The 20,766-nt window shown below is 38.1% G+C and overlaps 1 non-coding gene across 1 annotated transcript; it reads right to left on the minus strand.

The window, feature by feature from the left end:
* Positions 1-10,590: 10,590 nt before the first annotated feature.
* LOC112793369 (small nucleolar RNA R71) lies at positions 10,591-10,694 on the minus strand. The gene has a single exon (XR_003198064.1). It is a non-coding gene; the product is annotated as a small nucleolar RNA R71 (small nucleolar RNA).
* Positions 10,695-20,766: the final 10,072 nt, after the last annotated feature.

Consider the following 20,766-nt stretch of genomic DNA (forward strand, 5'->3'; position numbering starts at 1 on the left):
ATGCTTGAATTCAGTCAAAATATGGAGTTATAAACAAGAATAAAAGATGTAATCAAGAAATTGAGCTGACGTGGAGGAACGAAATGATGAATGGTGAGATGTAGGTTTAAGTTGAGAGAACATCTAAGGATGACGATGGATAAACCAAATTTTGAGGGTAAAATTTCTTATTTGGTGGGAGAATGTAAGAACTGCAAATTAATTAACCGATTAATCAATTTTAAATAATAATAATTTAATTACCCGAATTAGGTTCAAAAATTTAGAATATTAATTAGAAAAAAATAAATGATATTTGGACTCAGTAGATTTTTCTTAGTCAGAAAATATAATTTTTTTGCGGAAAACCGCATAAAAATGCGTATCGGTAATTTAACCGATAGTACCGACTTAGATCTGTATGGTACTGTGCGAGCGCAGTGAAAATAGTAGAAAACTTAAAAAAAATTAAAGTTGGAAACCGGACGCTAATTTTAAAGGTTTGGCCCAAAGTTGGGCCAAACGGGCCAAAAATGCTAATGGGTTGGACCGGGCCCAAGTTGGCCCAAGCCCAACATATAAATACACTTAAAATGAGCCATTTCAGCTCATAACCCACCCACACACTAAACCTAGCAGTTGCAAGAGAAGAGAGGAGAAGAGAGTGTTACTATTCACATACAACTTTCGGTGGCCATAACTCGAGCTACGGTGCTATGATTTGCGTGCCGTCAGCGGCTACAAGAAGCTCTCGCCGAGCCCGTTAGTTCTATCTAAAATTTTTTGGTAAGATTTCGAATTTTCATCTCTTTCCCTCTGCCCTTAATATCCGAAAATGTGGATAATGATTTTGAATGAATTTTTGTGTTTTGATTGTTTAGGTAGTACTTAAGTTTGGGCTATTGGTGGTTTGTGTCCCAAACACCATCGAAAAAGGTAAAAAAACTCTTTACCTTGTGAAATTGTGATTGAGTAGAACCCTAGGTTGATTGGTTATGAAATTATGGAATCAAGGTGAATTAAATTTAGCTATTTTAAGACCTAAAAAGCATGTTTTCACTCTTAAGCACAATTAAAGGAGAATAATAAAAATCATGCTATTTCATCAGATACATGGGATAAAAGTTGACAAAACCCTCTAAATTCAACATAAGATAAACCCTAAAAATGGGGTTTATCAATCTCCCCACACTTAAACCATATCATCTCCTCATGCTAAACCAAGAAGGATAAGAAAAGAGGTATGAACATTTATTCAATGCAAAGAGCTATATAAACCTATCTAATTGAATGCAACTAAATGTAAAATAATTCTACCTACTTGTTTGAAGGTAAATCAATCTCCAAGAACATATATTCACAAGTAGGGCTAAGATCATTGATGAATCTATAATTGATGATGATTTTTGGCTAGAATTGAATGGATTTCATCACATAAACTTGCACTTATTCCTTTGAATAGCATGCTTTTGATCTTTCCTCCCAAACTGTGCTTGATTGTGAAAACATACTCTTTTATGCTTTATTTGATCTATTTTTATTATATTTGCCTTCCATTCGATACCTTGATGTTGTTTGTGAGTGATTTCAGGTGTATAAGGTAGGAATGTGTTGGAGAAAATGGAAAGAGAGCATGCAAAGTGGAGGAAACATGAAGAATCAAAGGAGAAGATTTCTGAGACATGTGCGTGCGCACAGCCCCCTGTGCGTCCGCACAAGAACCCAATCAAGAGAGCGTGGACCAATCAGAGCGCGTCGTGCGTCCAGCCAAGCATTGCCTAGTGTGCGTGCACACAGCCTCTCGTGTGTGTGCACAGGAAGGAAAATTCGCAAAGTGTGCAGACGCACACGCCTGTGCGTCCGCACAGGTGTTCGCGCATGACTTCATTAAAAAGGCACGTGACTCGCGATTTGAAGATTTTGGAGGCCCATTTCTGAAGTCTCTTAGCTTATATTGGATGAAAAATGAAGGGAAGAGCATAGCATATCATTAGGGTAGTTTTAGGAGGAGTAGTAGGAAGTTTTAGTTTAGTTTTTCTCTAAGTTTTCTTCAACCTCTACTAGGATTTTCATTAGGGTTTTACATTTAAGTGCCATTTTCCATTTTTGATCTTAGATTTTGCTAAGTCTCATTGTAAGTATTCTCTTGTTATTACTCTTTCTAGTTACTTTGTTCTTACATTTTCTTCTAATGCAAGTTATAGTTCAATTTTACTTCTCTCTTGCAATTTAAATTTCTTGTTGATGAATTTGATGTTTGATGTTCATTTCATGCTTTCTTATGTTATTCTTGTTGATTGAGATCAATTGTTGCTTTTAATTTCAAGTCTTTTCTCATTTTCACCATGTTTAAGCTTTTTGCCCACCAAGTGTTTGACAAAATGTCAAACATGATTTTAGGCTAAGTTTTCACCTCTTGGCTTGGGTAAAGTGAGCAATTGGATTTCTAGAGTTGGGATGTCCAACATTTAGTGTCAATTCTTGGATTGTTAATTGCTCTTGTTCCTACTAACGCTAAGTTGTTGCTAAGGCTATTAGCAAGCAATTTAGGGTTTGTGGGTTAAGGACACTTATGCTCATTTAACTTATCTTCCGATGTGAGGGTTGATCAAGTGAGACTAATTCATTATAATTCTCATAGTTGTGGTTCCAACAAGGAAATGATCCCTAGCTCACTCCAAGCTGGTGGACGAAATTGTGATCATCAACAATGGCTCCAAAGACTTGGTGCTCTCAAACATAAATCACACTTTGTCACAACTCCGCACAACTAACCAGCAAGTGTACTAGGTCGTCCAAGTAATACCTTACGTGAGTAAGGGTCGATCCCACAGAGATTGTTGGTATGAAGCAAGCTATGGTCATCTTGTAAATCCCATTCAGGAGAATTTAACTAATTTAAGAGATTATTGGTTTTTCGAATAATAATAATAAACTAAATAGAAAATAAATATAAAGTTACTCATGTAATTCAATGGTGAGAATTTCAGATAAGTGCGTGGAGGTGCTTGTCCCTGTTGGATCTCTGTTTCCTACTGCCTTCCTTCAATCCTTCTTATTCCTTTCAATGGCAAGCTGTATGTAGGGCATCACCATTGTCAATGGCTACATCCCATCCTCTCAGTGAAAATGATCCAAATGCTCTGTCACAGCACGGCTAATCATCTGTCGGTTCTCGATCATGTTGGAATAGAATCCCTTGATTCTTTTGCGTTTGTCATCACGCCCAGCAATCGCGAGTTTGAAGCTCGTCACAGTCATTCAATCTCGGAATCCTACTCAGAATACCACAGACAAGGTTAGACTTTTTGGATTCCCATGAATGCCGCCATCAATTCTAGCTTATACCACGAAGATTCTAATCAAGGAATCCAAGAGATATGCGCCTGGTCTAAGGTAGAACGGAGGTGGTTGTCAATCACGCGTTCATAGGTGAGAATGATGATGAGTGTCACGAATCATCACATTCATCATGTTGAAGTGCAACGAATATCTTAGAATAAGAATAAGGCGAATTGAATAGAAAATAGTAGTAATTGCATTGAAACTTGAGGTACAGTAGAGCTCCACACCCTTAATCTATGGTGTGTAGAAATTCCACCGTTGAAAATACATAAGTGATGAAGGTCCAGGCATGGCCGAATGACCAGCCCCCAAAACGTGGTCAAAAGATCAAAAATACAATCAAAGACATCTAATAAACTAGTAAAAAGTTCTATTTATACTAAACTAGCTACTAGGGTTTACAGAAGTAAGTAATTGATGCATAAATTCACTTCCGGGGCCCACTTGGTGTGTGCTTGGGCTGAGCTTGATCTATCCATGAGCTGAGGCTTCTCTTGGAGTTGAACGCGAAGTTGTAACGTGTTTTGGGCGTTCAACTCTGGTTCGTGACGTGTTTCTGGCGTTTAACTCCAGAATGTAGCATGGAACTGGCGTTGAGTGCCAGTTTATGTCATCTAATTACGAATAAAGTATGAACTATTATATATCGATGGAAAGCCCTCAATGTCTACTTTCCAACACCATTGATAGCGCGCCATTTGGAGTTCTGTAGCTCCAGAAAATCCATTTTGAGTGCAGGGAGGTCAGATTCCAACAGCATCAGCAGTCCTTTGTCAGCCTCCTATCAGAGTTTTGCTCAGGTCCCTCAATTTCAGCCAGAAAATACCTGAAATCACAGAAAAATACACAAACTCATAGTAAAGTCCAGAAATGTGAATTTAGCATAAAAACTAATGAAAACATCCCTAAAAGTAACTAGATCATACTAAAAACTACCTAAAAACAATGCCAAAAAGCGTATAAATTATCCGCTCATCACAACACCAAACTTAAATTGTTGCTTGTCCCCAAGCAAATGAAGATCAATTAGGATAAAAAGAAGAGAATATACTATAAATCCCAAAATATCAATGAATATTAATTCTAATTAGATGAGCGGGACTTGTAGCTTTTTGCTTCTGAACAGTTTTGGCATCTCACTTTTTCCTTTGAAGTTTAGAATGATTGGCTTCTATAGGAACTTAGACTTTCAGATAGTGTTATTGATTCTCCTATTTAAGTTTGTTGATTTTTGAACACAGCTACTTTTATGAGTCTTGGCCGTGGCCTTAAGCATTTTATTTTCCAGTATTACCACCGGATACATAAATGCCACAGACACATGACTGGGTTAACCTTTTCAGATTGTGACTCAGGTTTGCTAGAGTCCCCAGTTAGAGGTGTCCAGAGCTCTTAAGCACACTCTTTTTGCTTTGGATCACGACTTTAACCACTTAGTCTCAAGCTTTTCACTTGGACCTGCATGCCACAAGCACATGGTTAGGGACAACTTGATTTAGCCGCTTAGGCCTGGATTTTATTTCCTTGGGCCCTTCTATCCATTGATGCTCAAAGCCTTGGATCCTTTTTACCCTTGCCTTTTGGTTTTAAGGGCTATTGGCTTTTTCTGCTTGCTTTTTCTTTTTTTTTTTCGCAAGCTTTTGCTATTCACTGCTTTTTCTTGCTTCAAGAATCAATTTTATGATTTTTCAGATCATCAATAACATTTCTCTTTTTTATCATTCTTTCAAGAGCCAACAATTTTAATATTCATAAACAACAAGATCAAAAATATGCACTGTTTAAGCATTCATTCAGAAAACAAAAAGTATTGTCACCACATTAATATAATTAAACTAAATTCAAGGATAAATTCAAAATTCATGTACTTCTTGTTCTTTTGAATTAGAAACATTTTTCATTTAAGAGAGGTGAATGATTAATGGAATTATTCATAGCTTTAAGACATAGTTACTAACTACTAATGATCATGAAGTAGAGACACAAAACATAGATAAACATATAACATAAAAACCGAAAAGCAGAGAAAATAAGAACAAGGAATGAGTCCACCTTAGTGAGGGTGGCGCCTTCTTGAAGGACCAATGGTTCTCTTTGAGCTCCTCTATGTTTCTTCCTTTCTTCTGTTGCATGATCCCTAGTGATTTTGGTGCTCCTATTCTTAGTTGCTCCCAATAATTGTGTGGAGGAAAATTTATCCCCTGAGGTATCTCAGGGATCTATTGATTTGCAGTCAAATGTTCTACCACTGAGCTATAGACCCTTTAGATGAATCTCTCCATCTCCTATGACTCAGAGGTAGAAGCTTTTGTCTTTCCTTTCCTCTTTCTAGAGGTTTCTCTGGCCTTAGGTGCCATTAATGGTTATGGAAAAACAAAAAGCTATACTTTTACCACACCAAACTTAAAATGTTGCTCGCCCTCGAGCAAAAGAAGAAAGAATGGAAGAAGATATGGAGGAGAGGGAGAGATGTGTATGTTTCGGCCATATGAGTGGGATTGGGTGGGGAAGAGATGGATGGATGTGAGTGGTGAAAGGGTGATGGAGAAGAGAGATTGAGGTGATTGGTGAAGAAGAGAGAAGGTGAGTTGAGGTGGGTGGAGATCCTGTGGGGTCCACATATCCTGAGGTGATCTTGTGGGGTCCATAGATCCTGGAGTGTCAAGGATTTACATCCCTGCACCCATTAGGCATGTATAATGCCTTAGCATACAATTCTGGCGTTTAAACGCCGAAGTGATGCTCATTTTGGGCGTTCAACGCCCAATTGCAGCATGTTTCTAGCGTTGAACGCCAGTTCCATGCTTCTTCCTAGTGTGTTGAGCGCCAGCTTTCCTCAGGGCATATTCCTGGCGTTCAAACGCCTGGATGTTGCTTGTTTCTGGTGTTCAACGCCAGATCCATGCTCTGTTCTGGCGTCGAACGCCAGCCAGATGCTCCTTACTAGCGTTTAAACGCCAGTAAGCCCTTCCTCCAGGGTGTGATTTTTCTTCTGTTGTTTTTGATTCTGTTTTTAATTTTTGTATTTTTTTCGTGACTCCACATGATCATGAACCTAATAAAACATAAAATAACAGTAAAATAAAAAAAATAAAATTAGATAAATAAAAATTGGGTTGCCTCCCAACAAGCGCTTCTTTAATGTCACCAGCTTGATGATGAGCGGATAATTTATACGCTTTTTGGCATTGTTTTTAGGTAATTTTTAGTATGATCTAGTTACTTTTAGGGATGTTTCATAGGTTTTATGCTAAATTCACATTTCTGGACTTTACTATGAGTTTGTGTGTTTTTCTGTGATTTTAGGTATTTTCTGGCTGAAATTTAGGGACCTGAGCAAAACTCTGATAGGAGGCTGACAAAGGACTGCTGATGCTGTTGGAATCTGACCTCCCTGCACTCAAAATGGATTTTCTAGAGCTATAGAACTCAAAATAGCGCGCTCTCAACGGCGTTGGAAAGTATCCATCCAGAGCTTTCCAGCAATATATAATAGTCCATACTTTATTCGAGATTTGACGATGTAAACTGGCGCTCAACGCCAGTTCCATGCTGCATTTTGAAGTCAAACGCCAGAAACACGTCATGAACTAGAATTGAATGCCCAAAACACGTTACAACTTGGCGTTCAACTCCAAGAAAAGTCTCAGCTCGTGGATAGATCAAGCTCAGCCCAAGCACACACCAAGTGTGCCCCGGAAGTGAATTTATGCATCAATTACTTACCTCTGTAAACCCTAGTAGCTAGTTTAGTATAAATAGAACTTTTTACTAGTTTATTAGATATCTTTGATTGTATTGTTCAATCTTTAGACGTTTAGTTCTTAGATCTGGGGCCTGGCCATTCGGCCATGCCTAGACCTTCATCACTTATGTATTTTCAACGGTGGAGTTTCTACACACCATAGATTAAGGGTGTGGAGCTCTGCTGTACCTCAAGTTTTAATGCAATTACTACTATCTTCTATCCAATTCGATTTATTCCTGTTCTAAGATATTCGTTGCACTTCAACTTGATGAATGTGATGATCCATGACACTCATCATCATTCTCACCTATGAACGCGCGTGACTGACAACCACTTCCGTTCTACCTTAGACCGGGCACATATCTCTTGGATTCCTTGATCAGAATCTTCGTGGTATAAGCTAGAATTGATGGCGGCATTCATGGGAATCCGGAAAGTCTAACCTTGTCCGTGGTATTCCGAGTAGGATTCCGGGATTGAATGACTGTGACGAGCTTCAAACTCCTGAAGGCTGGGCGTTAGTGACAGACGCAAAAGAATCACTGGATTCTATTCCAACCTGATTGAGAATCGACAGATGATTAGCCGTGCTGTGATAGAGCATTTGGACCATTTTTACTGAGAGGATGGGATGTAGCCATTGACAACAGTGATGCCCTACATACAGCTTGCCATAGAAAGGAGTGATAAAAAACTGGAAGGAAGAAGTAGAAAAGCAAAATTCAGAAGGAATACAGCACCTCCATACACCTATCTGAATTTCCCACCATTGAATTACATGAGTAACTTTATCTTTATTTTCTATTTATTTTATTATTATTATTTAAACGAATAATCTCTTAATCTTTTTTAATCCACCTGACTGAGATTTACAAGATGACCATAGCTTGCTTCATACTAACAATCTCTGTGGGATCAACCCTTACTCACGTAAGGTATTACTTGGATGACCCAGTATACTTTCTGGTTAGTTGTGCGGAGTTGTGACAAAGTGTGATTCATGTTTAAGAGCACCAAGTCTTTGGAGCCATTGTTGATGATCACAATTTCGTCCACCAAGTTTTTGGTGCCGTTGCCAGGGAATGTTTGAATTACAATTACATGCAACCACAGCGCCAAGTTTTTATGATCCGGCAACAACACCAAGTTTTTGGCGCCGTTGCCGGGGATTGTTCGAGAATGGACAACTGACGGTTCATCTTGTTGCTCAGATTAGGTAATTCTCTTTTCATAAAGTTTTCAAAAAATTTTCAAAATTTTTCTTTGTTTTCGTTTTTCCAAAAAAATTATTTTCGAAAAATTTTTTAAATTATTCTATGGCTTCAAAACTTTCAAGAATGAATTCTAGAGTTTCATGGTAACATGTTGAATCCCAGCTGGCTGTAAAGCCATATCCAAACTCCTTTGGGATTGGTCTTCAACTAATCACCACAATGCATGTAATGCCATCCTAAAGCTGGCTGGCTATTAAGCCATGTCCAACCCCTGAATTGGAGCTTTAGGCTAACATAAAAAGATTCCTGGAATTCTTCTTAAAGATTTTGAATTTCTTATTTTCTTTTTCCATATGTTTTTTCAAAAAAATATAATAAAAATACAAAAAAATTAGAAAATCATAAAAACCAAAAATATTTTGTGTTTCTTGTTTGAGTCTTGAGTCAATTTTTAAGTTTGGTGTCAATTGCATGTTTTAAAAAGTTATTATGCATTTTTCGAAAATTCATGCGTTCATGATGTTCTTCATGATCTTCAAGTTGTTCTTAACAAGTCTTCTTGTTTGATCTTGATGTTTTCTTATTTTGTGTTGTATGTTGTTTTTCATATGCATTTTTGCATTCATAGTGTCCATGCATTAAAGAATTCTAAGTTTGGTGTCTTGCATGTTTTCTTTGCATAAATTTTTTTTCAAAAATATGTTCTTGATGTTCATCATGATCTTCAAAGTGTTCTTGGTATTCATCTTAACATTCATAGTGTTCTTGCATGCATCTTGTGTTTTGATCCAAAATTTTTATGTTTTGGGTCATATTTGTGTTTTTCTCTCTCATAATTAAAAATTCAAAAATAAAAATATCTTTTCCTTAATTTTCTCATAATTTTCAAAAATTTGAGTTGACTTAGTCAAAAAATTTTAAAATTAGTTGTTTCTTACAAGTCAAGTCAAATTTTCAATTTTAAAAATCCTATCTTTTCAAAACTTTTTCAAAAATCAAATCTTTTTCATTTTTATCTTATGATTTTTGAAAATTTAAAAATATTTTTCAAAAATCTTTTTCTTAATTTTATCTTTATTTTCGAAAATTATGCTAACAATTAATGTGATTGATTCAAAAATTTGAAGTTTGTTACTTTCTTGTTAAGAAAGGTTCAATCTTTAAATTCTAGAATCATATCTTTTAGCTTCTTGTTAGTCAAGTAATTAATTTTAATTTTAAAAATTAAATCTATCTTATCTTATCTTTTGTATCATATCTTTTTCAAAATTTTTTCTTTTTCAAAAATTTGATTTTAAAATATCTTATCTAACTTCTTATCTTCTTATCTTTTCAAATTTGATTTTAATATCTTTTTCAACTAACTATTTGACTTTTTCTTTGTTTCTTATTTTTTTCAAAACCACCTAACTACTTCTCCCTCTCTAATTTTTTAAAATATCTCACCTCTTTTTCAAAATTCTTTTTAATTAATTAACTAATTGTTTTAAAATTTTAATTTTAATTCTATCCCATCTTTAATTTTCGAAAATCATTAACTCCTTTTCAAAATTAATTTTCGAATTCTCTCTCTCATCTTCTTCTATTTATTTATTTATTTACTAACACTTCTCTTCACCTCTCTTCATCTCCAATCACTGCTTCTATCCTCACCCTTGTGTTTGGGTTCTTCTTCACTTTTATTCCTTTCTTCTTCTACTAATAATAAGGATCCTCTTTACTGTGACATAGAGGATTCCTCTTCTTTTCTTGTTCTCTTCTCTTTCATATGAGCAGGAACAAGGAAAAAGGCATCTTTGTTGAAGCTGATCCAGAACCTGAAAGGACTCTGAAGAGGAAACTAAGAGAAGCTAAATTACACCAATCCAGAGGCAACCTTTCTAAAATTTTCGAACAAGAGAAGGAGATGGCAGCCGAACCCAACAACAATAATGCAAGGAGGATGCTTGGTGATTTCACTAAACCAACGTCCAAGTTTGATGGAAGAAGCATCTCAATTCCTGCCATTGGAGCAAACAATTTTGAGCTGAAACCTCAATTAGTTGCTTTGATGCAACAGAACTGCAAGTTTCATGGACTTCTATCTGAAGATCCTTATCAGTTTTTAACTGAGTTCTTGTAGATTTGTGAGACTGTTAAGACAAATGGAATAGATCTTGAAGTCTACAGGCTCATGCTCTTCCCCTTACTGTAAGAGACAGAGCTAGAACATGGTTGGACTCACAACCTAAAGATAGCCTGGACTCCTGGGATAAGCTGGTCACGGCCTTCTTGGATAAATTCTTTCCTCCTCAAAAGTTGAGCAAGCTTAGAGTGGATGTTCAGACCTTCAAGCAAAAAGATGGTGAATCCCTCTATGAAGCTTGGGAAAGATACAAGCAGATGACCAAAAAGTGTCCTTCTGACATGTTTTCAGGATAGACCATATTAGATATATTCTATTATGGTCTATTTGAGTTTTCCAAAATGTCATTGGACCATTCTACAGGTGGATCCATTCACTTAAAGAAAACGCCTGCAGAAGCTCAAGAACTTATGACATGGTTGCAAATAACCAATTCATGTACACTTCTGAGAGAAATTTCGTGAATAATAGGACGCCTCAGAGGAAGGGAGTTCTTGAAATTGATGCTTTGAATGCCATATTGGCTCAGAACAAAGTGTTGACTCAGTAAGTCAACATGATTTCTCAAAGTCTGAATGGATGGCAAAATGCATCCAACAGTACTAAAGAGGCAGCTTCTGAAGAAGCTTATGATCCTGAGAACCCTGCAATAGTAGAGGTAAATTACATGGGTGAATCTTATGGAAATACCTATAATTCATCACGGAGAAATCATTCAAATTTCTCATGGAAGGATCAACAAAAGCCTCAACAAGGCTTTAATAATGGTGGAAGAAACAGGCTAAGCAATAACAAGCCTTTTCCATTATCTTCTCAGCAACAGACAGAGAATTCTGAGCAGAGCCCCTCTAATTTAGCAAATTTAGTCTCTGATCTGTCTAAGGCCACTTTAAGTTTCATGAGTGAAACAAGGTCCTCCATCAGAAATTTGGAGGCACAAGTGGGCCAGCTGAGTAAGAAAGTCACTGAAACTCCTCCTAGTATTCTCCCAAGCAAAACAGAAGAACATCCAAAAGGAGAGTGCAAGGCCATTGATGTAATCAATATGGTCGAATGCACAAGGGAGGAGAAGGATGAAAATCCTAGTGAGGAAGACCTCCTGGGACGTCTCTCAAACAAGAAGGAGTTCCCTATTAAGGACCTAAAGGAATCTGAGGCTCATATAGAGACCATAGAGATTCCACTAAATCTCCTTCTGCCATTCATGAGCTCTGAAGACTATTCTCCCTCAGAAGAGGATGAAGATGTGACTGGAGAGCAAGTTGCTCAATATCTAGGAGCCATCATGAAGCTGAATGCCAAGTTGTTTGGTAATGAGACTTGGGAAGGTGAACCTCCTTTGCTCATTAGTGAACTAGATACATGGGTTCAGAAAACTTTACCTCAAAAGAGACAAGATCCTGGTAAATTCTTAATACCCTGTACCATAGGCACCATGACCTTTAACAAGGCTCTGTGTGACCTGGGGTCAGGCATAAATCTTATGCCACTCTATGTAATAGAGAAACTAGGGATCATTGAGGTACAGCCTGCCATATTCTCATTACAAATGGCAGACAAGTTAGTAAGACAAGCTTATGGATTGGTAGAGGACGTGCTAGTGAAGGTTGAAGGCCTTTACATCCCTGCTGATTTCATAATCTTAGACACTAGGAAGGAGGAGGATGAATGCATCATCCTTGGGAGACCTTTCCTGGCTATAGCAGGAGCTGTGATAGATGTTAACAGAGGAGAATTAGTCATTCAATTGAATAGGGACTACCTTGTGTTTAAGACCCAAGGGTGCTCTTCTATAAACATGAAAAAGAGGCACAATAAGCTTCTCTCAGTACGGAGTCAAAAAGAGCCCCCACAGTCAACTCTAAGTTTGGTGTTGGGAGGCCACAACCAAAATCTAAGTTTGGTGTTGAGAAGCCCCCACATTCAAACTCTAAGTTTGGTGTTGGGAGGCCCTCATCATGCTCTGAACATCTGTGAGGCTCCATGAGAGCCCACTGTCAAGCTAGTGACATTAAAAGAGCGCTTGTTGGGAGGCAAACCAATTTTTATTTATCTAATTTTATTTTTATTTAATTGTTATTTTGTGTTTTAGTAGGTTCATGATCATGTGGAGTCACGAAAAAAAATATTAAAATTAAAAACAGAATCAAAAACAGCAGAAGAAAAATCACACCCTGGAGGAAGGACTTACTGGTGTTTAAACGCCAGTAAGGAGAATCTAGCTGGCGTTCAATGCCAGAACAGAGCATGGATTTGGCGCTGAACACCAGAAACAAGCAACATCCTGGCGTTTGAACGCCAGGAATATGCCTTGAGGAAAGCTGGCGCTGAACGCTAGTAACAAGCATGGAACTGGCGTTCAACGCCAGAAACATGCTGCACATGGGCGTTGAACGCCCAGAATGAGCATCACTTCGGCGTCTAAATGCCAGAATTGCTTGCAAAGGCATTTTACATGCCTAATTGGTGCAGGGATGTAAATCCTTGACACCTCAGGATCTGTGGACCCCACAGGATCCCCACCTACTATATTCTCACCTTACCTCCTAATAATCCTATAACACACTTTCCCAAAAACCCTTCACCAATCACCTCAATCTCTCTTCCCAATTACCCCCTTCACCACTCACATCCTTCCACTCTTTCCCGTAAACACACCTACCTTTAAATTCAAATTTCTTTCCCACCGAAACCCACCCTAAATGGCCGAACCTACCCCCTCTCCTCTCCCTATATAACCCTTCCATTCTCCTTAATTTTCACACAACACAAACCTCTTAATCTCTTTCTTGGCTGAATACACCTCTCCCCCTCTCCTCCATATTTTCTTCTTCTTCTTCTTCTTTTCTTTCTTCTCTTGCTCGAGGGCGAGCAATATTTTAAGTTTGTTGTGGTAAAAGCATAAGCTTTTTATTTTTCCATTACCATTGATGGCACCTAAGGCCGGAGAATCCTCTAGAAAAGGGAAAGGGAAGACAAAAGCTTCCACCTTCGAGTCATGGGAGATGGAAAGATTCATCTCCAAAGCCCATCAAAACCACTTCTATGATGTTATGGCCAAGAAGAAGGTGATCCCCGAGGTCCCTTTCAAGCTCAAGAAAAATGAGTACCCGGAGATCCGACATGAGATCCAAAGAAGAGGTTGGAAAGTTCTAACCAACCCCATCCAACAAGTCGGAATCTTAATGGTTCAAGAGTTCTATGCCAATGCATGGATCACTAGGAATCATGATCAAAGTAAGAACCCGAACCCAAAGAATTATCTTACAATGGTTCGGGGGAAATACTTAGATTTTAGTCCGGAAAATGTGAGGTTGGCGTTCAACTTACCCATGATGCAAGGAGATGCACGCTCCTACACTAGAAGGGTCAACTTTAATCAAAGGTTGGACCAAGTCCTTATGGACATATGTGTGGAAGAAGCTCAATGGAAAAGAGGCTCCAAAGGCAAGCCAGTTCAACTAAGAAGACTGGACCTCAAGCCTGTGGCTAGAGGATGGTTGGAGTTCATTCAACGCACCATCATCCCCACTAGCAACCGATCTGAAGTTACTGTGGATCGGGCCATCATGATTCATAGAATCATGATTGGAGAGGAAGTAGAAGTTCATGAAGTCATCTCCCATGAATTCTACAAAATAGCCGATAAGTCCTCTACTTTGGCAAGGCTAGCTTTTCCTCATTTTATTTGCCATCTATGTTACTCAGCTGGAGTTATCATAGAAGGAAACATTCTCATTGAGGAGGACAAGCCCATCACTAAGAAAAAGATGGAGCAAACAAGAGAGCCCACTCATGGAACCCAAGAGACGCATGAGGACGCTCATCACCAAGAAATCCCGAAGATGCCTCAAGGGATGCACTTTCCTCCCAACAACTATTGGGAACAACTCAACACTTCCTTAGAAGATTTGAGTTACAATGTGGATCAATTAAGGGTGGAACATCAAGAGCACACCATCATTCTCTATGAAATTAGAGAAGATCAAAGAGCAATGAGGGAGGAGCAATAAAGGCAAGGAAGAGACATAGAAGAACTCAAGGACATCATTGGTTCTTCAAGAAGAAAGCGCCACCATCACTAAGGTGGATTCATTCCTTGTTCTTATTTTTTTCTGTTTTTCGGTTTTTATGCTTATTATGTCATCTATATTTGTGTCTCTACTTCATGATCATTAGTGTTTAGTAACTATGTCTTAAAGTTATAAATAAATTCCATGAATCCTTCACCTCTCTTAAAAGAAAAATGTTTCTAATTCAAAAGAACAAGAAGTACATGATTTTCGAATTAATTATATTGATGTGGTGACAGTACTTTTTGTTTTCTGAATGAATGATTAAACAGTGCATATTTTTGATCTTGTTGTTTATGAATGTTAAAATTGCTGGCTCTTGAAAGAATGATGAACAAAGAAAAATGTTATTGACAATCTGGAAAATCATGAAATTGATTCTTGAAGCAAGAAAAAGCAGTGAAAAAGCAAAAGCTTGCGAAAAAAAATTGGCGAAAAAAATAGAAAGAAAAAGAAAAAGCAAGCAGAAAAAGCCAATAGCCCTTAAAACCAAAAGGCAAGGGTAAAAAGGATCCAAGGTTTTGAGCATCAATGGATAGAAGGGCCCAAGGAAATAAAATCCAGGCCTAAGCGGCTAAATCAAGCTGTCCCTGACCATGTGCTTGTGGCATGCAGGTCCAAGTGAAAATCTTGAGACTGAGTGGTTAAAGTCGTGATCCAAAGCAAAAAGAGTGTGCTTAAGAGCTCTGGACACCTCTAACTGGGGACTCTAGCAAAGCTGAGTCATAATCTGAAAAGGTTCACCCAGTCATGTGTCTGTGGAATTTATGTATCCGGTGGTAATACTGGAAAACAAAATGCTTAAAGCCACGGCCAAGACTCATAAAAGTAGTTGTGTTCAAGAATCAACAAACTTAACTAGGAGAATCAATAACACTATCTGAAATTCTAAGTTCCTATAGAAGCCAATCATTCTTAACTTCAAAGGAAAAAGTGAAATGCCAAAACTGTTCAGAAGCAAAAAGCTACAAGTCCCGCTCATCTAATTAGAATTAATATTCATTGATATTTTGGGATTTATAGTATATTCTCTTCTTTTTATCCTAATTGATTTTCAGTTGCTTGGGGACAAGCAACAACTTAAGTTTGGTGTTGTGATGAGCGGATAATTTATACGCTTTTTGGCATTGTTTTTAGGTAGTTTTTAGTATGATCTAGTTAATTTTAGGGATGTTTTCATTAGTTTTTATGCTAAATTCACATTTCTGGACTTTACTATGAGTTTGTGTGTTTTTCTGTGATTTCAGGTATTTTCTGGATGAAATTGAGGGACCTAAGCAAAACTCTAATAGGAGGCTGACAAAGGACTGCTAATGCTGTTGGAATCTGAACTCCCTACACTCAAAATGGATTTTCTGGAGCTATAGAACTCTAAATAGCACGCTCTCAACGGCGTTGGAAAGTAGACATTCAGAGCTTTCCAGAAATATAATACTCCATACTTTATTCGAGATTTGAAGACGTAAACTGGTGCTCAACGCCAGTTTCATGCTGCATTCTGGAGTCAAACGCCAGAAACACGTCACGAACCAGAATTGAACGCCCAAAACACGTTACAACTTGGCGTTCAACTCCAAGAGAAGCCTCAGCTCGTGGATAGATCAAGCTCAGCCCAAGCACACACCAAGTGGGCCCCAGAAGTGAATTTATGCATCAATTACTTACCTTTGTAAACCCTAGTAGCTAGTTTAGTATAAAGAGAACTTTTTACTAGTTTATTAGATATCTTTGATTGTATTATTCAATCTTTAGACGTTTAGTTCTTAGATCTGGGGCTGGCCATTCGGCCATGCCTGGACCTTTCACTTATGTATTTTCAACGGTGGAGTTTCTACACACCATAGATTAAGGGTGTGGAGCTCTGCTGTACCTCAAGTTTTAATGCAATTACTACTATCTTCTATCCAATTCGATTTACTCCTGTTCTAAGATATTCGTTGCACTTCAACTTGATGAATGTGATGATCCATGACACTCATCATCATTCTCACCTATGAACGCACGTGACTGACATCCACTTCCGTTCTACCTTAGACCGGGCGCATATCTCTTGGATTCCTTGATCAGAATCTTCGTGGTATAAGCTAGAATTGATGGCGGCATTCATGGGAATCCGGAAAGTCTAACCTTGTCTATGGTATTCTGAGTAGGATTCCGGGATTGAATGACTGTGACGAGCTTCAAACTCCTGAAGGCTAGGCGTTAGTGACAGACGCAAAAGAATCACTGGATTCTATTCCAACCTGATTGAGAATTGACAGATGATTAGCCGTGCTGTGATAGAGCATTTGGACCATTTTCACTGAGAGGATGGGATGTAGCCATTGACAACGGTGATGCCCTACATACAGCTTGCTATAGAAAGCAGTGATAAAAAACTGGAAGGAAGAAGTAGAAAAGCAAAGATTCAGAAGGAACATAGCACCTCCATACACCTATCTGAATTTCCCACCATTGAATTACATGAGTAACTTTATCTTTATTTTCTATTTATTTTATTATCATTATTTAAACCAATAATCTCTTAACCCTTTTAAATCTGCCTGACTGGGATTTACAAGATGACCATAGCTTGCTTCATACCAACAATCTCTGTGGGATTGACCCTTACTCACGTAAGGTACACTTGCTGGTTAGCTGTGTGGAGTTGTGACAAAGTGTGATTCATGTTTAAGAGCACAAAGTCTTTGGAGCCATTGTTGATGATCACAATTTCGTCCACCACTTGACAATGGCTCTCATGGAGCTAGGGCTGGCAATTCATACCCTACCCGCGGGTACCCAACTCGGTCCAACCCGTTCGGGTAGGGTAGGCTACCCTACCCGCAGCGGGTAGTATAGGGTACGGTCCGGGTATGCCTGCGGGTAGGGTAGGGTACGGGTTTAGGGTGTACCCTACCCTACCCTACCCGCACCTCACATATAACACATATTTTATAAAAAATCTCTCTATATAGTGAAGGAAGTGAGACTTGAACCCACAACCTTTCTTATGTAATGACTTATAATAAGTGAACAACCACTAAACTAGTTAGTTAATTTAGTAATTTAGAGCATTATTTTTTTATTTTTTATGTTATTAATACGTATAAAATTCGAAATAATTGAATTTTATATTTACTTTGAAAAAATTTGATATTTCTGCAGGTAGGGTAGGATAGGGTAGGGTTTAGAATTTTAGGGTGCGGGTAGGGTTAGGGTTGAGAGATTCTCAACCCGCGGGTAGGTAGGGTAGAGTTTTAATGAAATTTTCAACCCGCGGGTAAGGTTAGGGTAGGGTCCAAACCCTATCCTACCCTACCCATTGCCAGCCCTACATGGAGCCTCACAGATGTTTAGAGCATGATGAGGGCCTCCCAACACCAAACTTAGAGTTTGAATGTGGGGGCTTCTCAACAACAAACTTAGAGTTTGGTTGTGGCCTCTGGTGGACGAAATTGTGATCATCAATGTTGTATTCTTTGTTGTTGTATGGAATAATTATAATGGCTCTTTGCTATGTGTGGAAACAACTCCGTTCAACTAACCAGCAAGTGTACTGGGTCGTCCAAGTAATAAACCTTACGTGAGTAAGGGTCGATCCCACAGAGATTGTTGGTATGAAGCAAGTTATGGTAATCTTGTAAATCTTAGTCAGGCGGATAATAATTGATTATGGATTTTTGAATAATAATAAATAATAAACAGAAAATAAAGATAATTAAAATAGGATAGAAATACTTATGTAAATTAATGGTGGGAATTTTAGATAGGCGTATGGAGATACTGTGCCCTTTCTTTTTCTACTTACCTACTTCTTCCTTCCAGTACTTTCATTCCTTCCTATGGCAAGCTGTATGTAGGGCATCACCGTTGTCAATGGCTACATCCCATCCTCTCAGTGAAAAAGGTCCAAATGCTCTGTCACAACATGGCTAATCATCTGTCGGTTCTCAATTAGGTTGGAATAGAATCCCTTGATTCTTTTGCGTCTGTCACTAACGCCCAGCCTTCAGGAGTTTGAAGCTCGTCACAGTCATTCAATCCCAGAATCCTACTCGGAATACCACAGACAAGGTTTAGAATTTCCGGATTCTCATGAATGCCGCCATCAATCTAGCTTATACCACGAAGATTTTGTTTAAGGAATCTAAGAGATACGCGCCCGGCCTAAGGTAGAACGGAAGTGGTTGTCAATCACGCGCGTTCATAGGTGAGAATGATGATGAGTGTCACGATCATCACATTCATCAAGTTGAAGTACAACGAATATCTTAGAATAGGAATAAAGAGAATTGAATAGGAAATAGTAGTAATTGCATTAAAACTTGAGGTACTGCAAAGCTCCACACCCTTAATCTATGGTGTGTAGAAACTCCACCGTTGAAAATACATAAGTGAAAGGTTCAGGCATGGCCGAATGGCCAGCCCCCCAAAATGTGATCAATAGTCTCCTCAGATGAAGAATAAAATAAAACTGAGACCAAAGATGTCTAATACAATAGTAAATTATCCTATTTATACTAGACTAGCTACTAGGATTTACATGAGTAAGTAATTGATGCATAAATCCACTTCCGGGGCCCACTTGGTGTGTGTTTGGGCTGAGCTTGATCTATCCACGAGCTGAGGCTTCTTTTGGAGTTGAACGCCAAGTTGTAACGTGTTTTGGGCGTTCAACTCCGGGTCGTGACGTGTTTCTGGCGTTTTACTCCAGACAGCAGCATGGAACTAGCGTTGAGCGCCAGTTTACGTCGTTAATTCCCAAATAAAGTACAGACTATTATATATTGCTGGAAAGTACTGGATGTCTACTTTATAACGCCATTGAGAGCGCACCATTTGGAGTTCTGTAGCTCCAGAAAATCCATTTCGAGTGCAGGGAGGTTAGATTCCAACAGCATCAGCAATCCTTTGTCAGCCTCCTATCAGAATTTTGCTCAAGTCCCTCAATTTCAGCCAGAAATTACCTGAAATCACAGAAAAACACACAAACTCGTAGTAAAGTCCAGAAATGTGAATTTAACATAAAAACTAATGAAAACATCCCTAAAAGTAGCTTGAACTTACTAAAAACTACCTAAAAACAATGCCAAAAAGCGTATAAATTATCCGCTCATCACAACACCAAACTTAAATTGTTGCTTGTCCCCAATCAACTGAAAATCAAATAGTATAAAAAGAAGAGAATATACTATAAATTCCAAAATATCAATGAATATTAATTCTAATTAGATGAGCGGGACTTGTAGCTTTTTGCTTCTGAACAGTTTTGGCATCTCACTTTTTTCTTTGAAGTTTAGAATGATTGGCTTCTCTAGGAAATTAGAATTTCGGATAGTGTTATTGACTTTCCTAGTTAAGTATATTGATTCTTGAACACAGCTACTTATGAGTCTTGGCGGTGGCCCTAAGCACTTTGTTTTCCAGTATTACCACCGGATACATAAATGCCACAGAAACATGACTGGGTGAACCTTTTCAGATTGTGACTCAGCTTTGCTAGAGTCCCCAATTAGAGGTGTCCAGAGCTCTTATTAAGCACACTCTTTTTGCTTTAGATCACGACTTTAACCACTCGGTCTCAAGCTTTTCACTGTGACCTTCATGACACAAGCACATGGTTAGGGACAGCTTGATTTAGCCGCTTAGGCATGGATTTTATTTCCTTGGGCCCTCCTATCCATTGATGCTCAAAGCCTTGGATCCTTTTTACCCTTGCCTTTTGGTTTTAAGGGCTATTGGCTTTTTTTGCTTGCTATTTCTTTTTCTTTCTATTATTTTTTTTCGCAAGCTTTTGCTTTTTTCACTGTTTTTTCTTGCTTCAAGAATCAATTTTATGATTTTTTAGATCATCAATAACATTTTTCTTTGTTCATCATTCTTTCAAGAGCCAACAATTTTAACATTCATAAACAACAAGATCAAAAATATGCATTGTTCAAGCATTCATTCAGAAAACAAAAAGTATTGTCACCACATCAATATAATTAAACTAAATTCAAAGATAAATTCGAAATTCATGTACTTCTTGTTCTTTTGAATTAAAACATTTTTCATTTAAGAGAAGTAAAGGATTCATGGAATTATTCATAACTTTAAGACATAGTTACTAACTACTAATGATCATGAAGTAGAGACACAAAACATAGGTAAACATATAAAAACCGAAAAGCAGAAAAAAATAAGAACAAGGAATGAATCCACCTTAGTGGCGTCTTCTTCTTGAAGGACCAACAATGTCCTTAAGCTCTTCTATGTCCCTTCCTTGCCTTTGTTGCTCCTCCCTCATTTCTCTTTGAT

This window comes from Arachis hypogaea, chromosome 3 (assembly GCF_003086295.3).
Source record: "Arachis hypogaea cultivar Tifrunner chromosome 3, arahy.Tifrunner.gnm2.J5K5, whole genome shotgun sequence".
In the NCBI taxonomy this organism is placed as follows: Eukaryota; Viridiplantae; Streptophyta; class Magnoliopsida; order Fabales; family Fabaceae; genus Arachis; species Arachis hypogaea.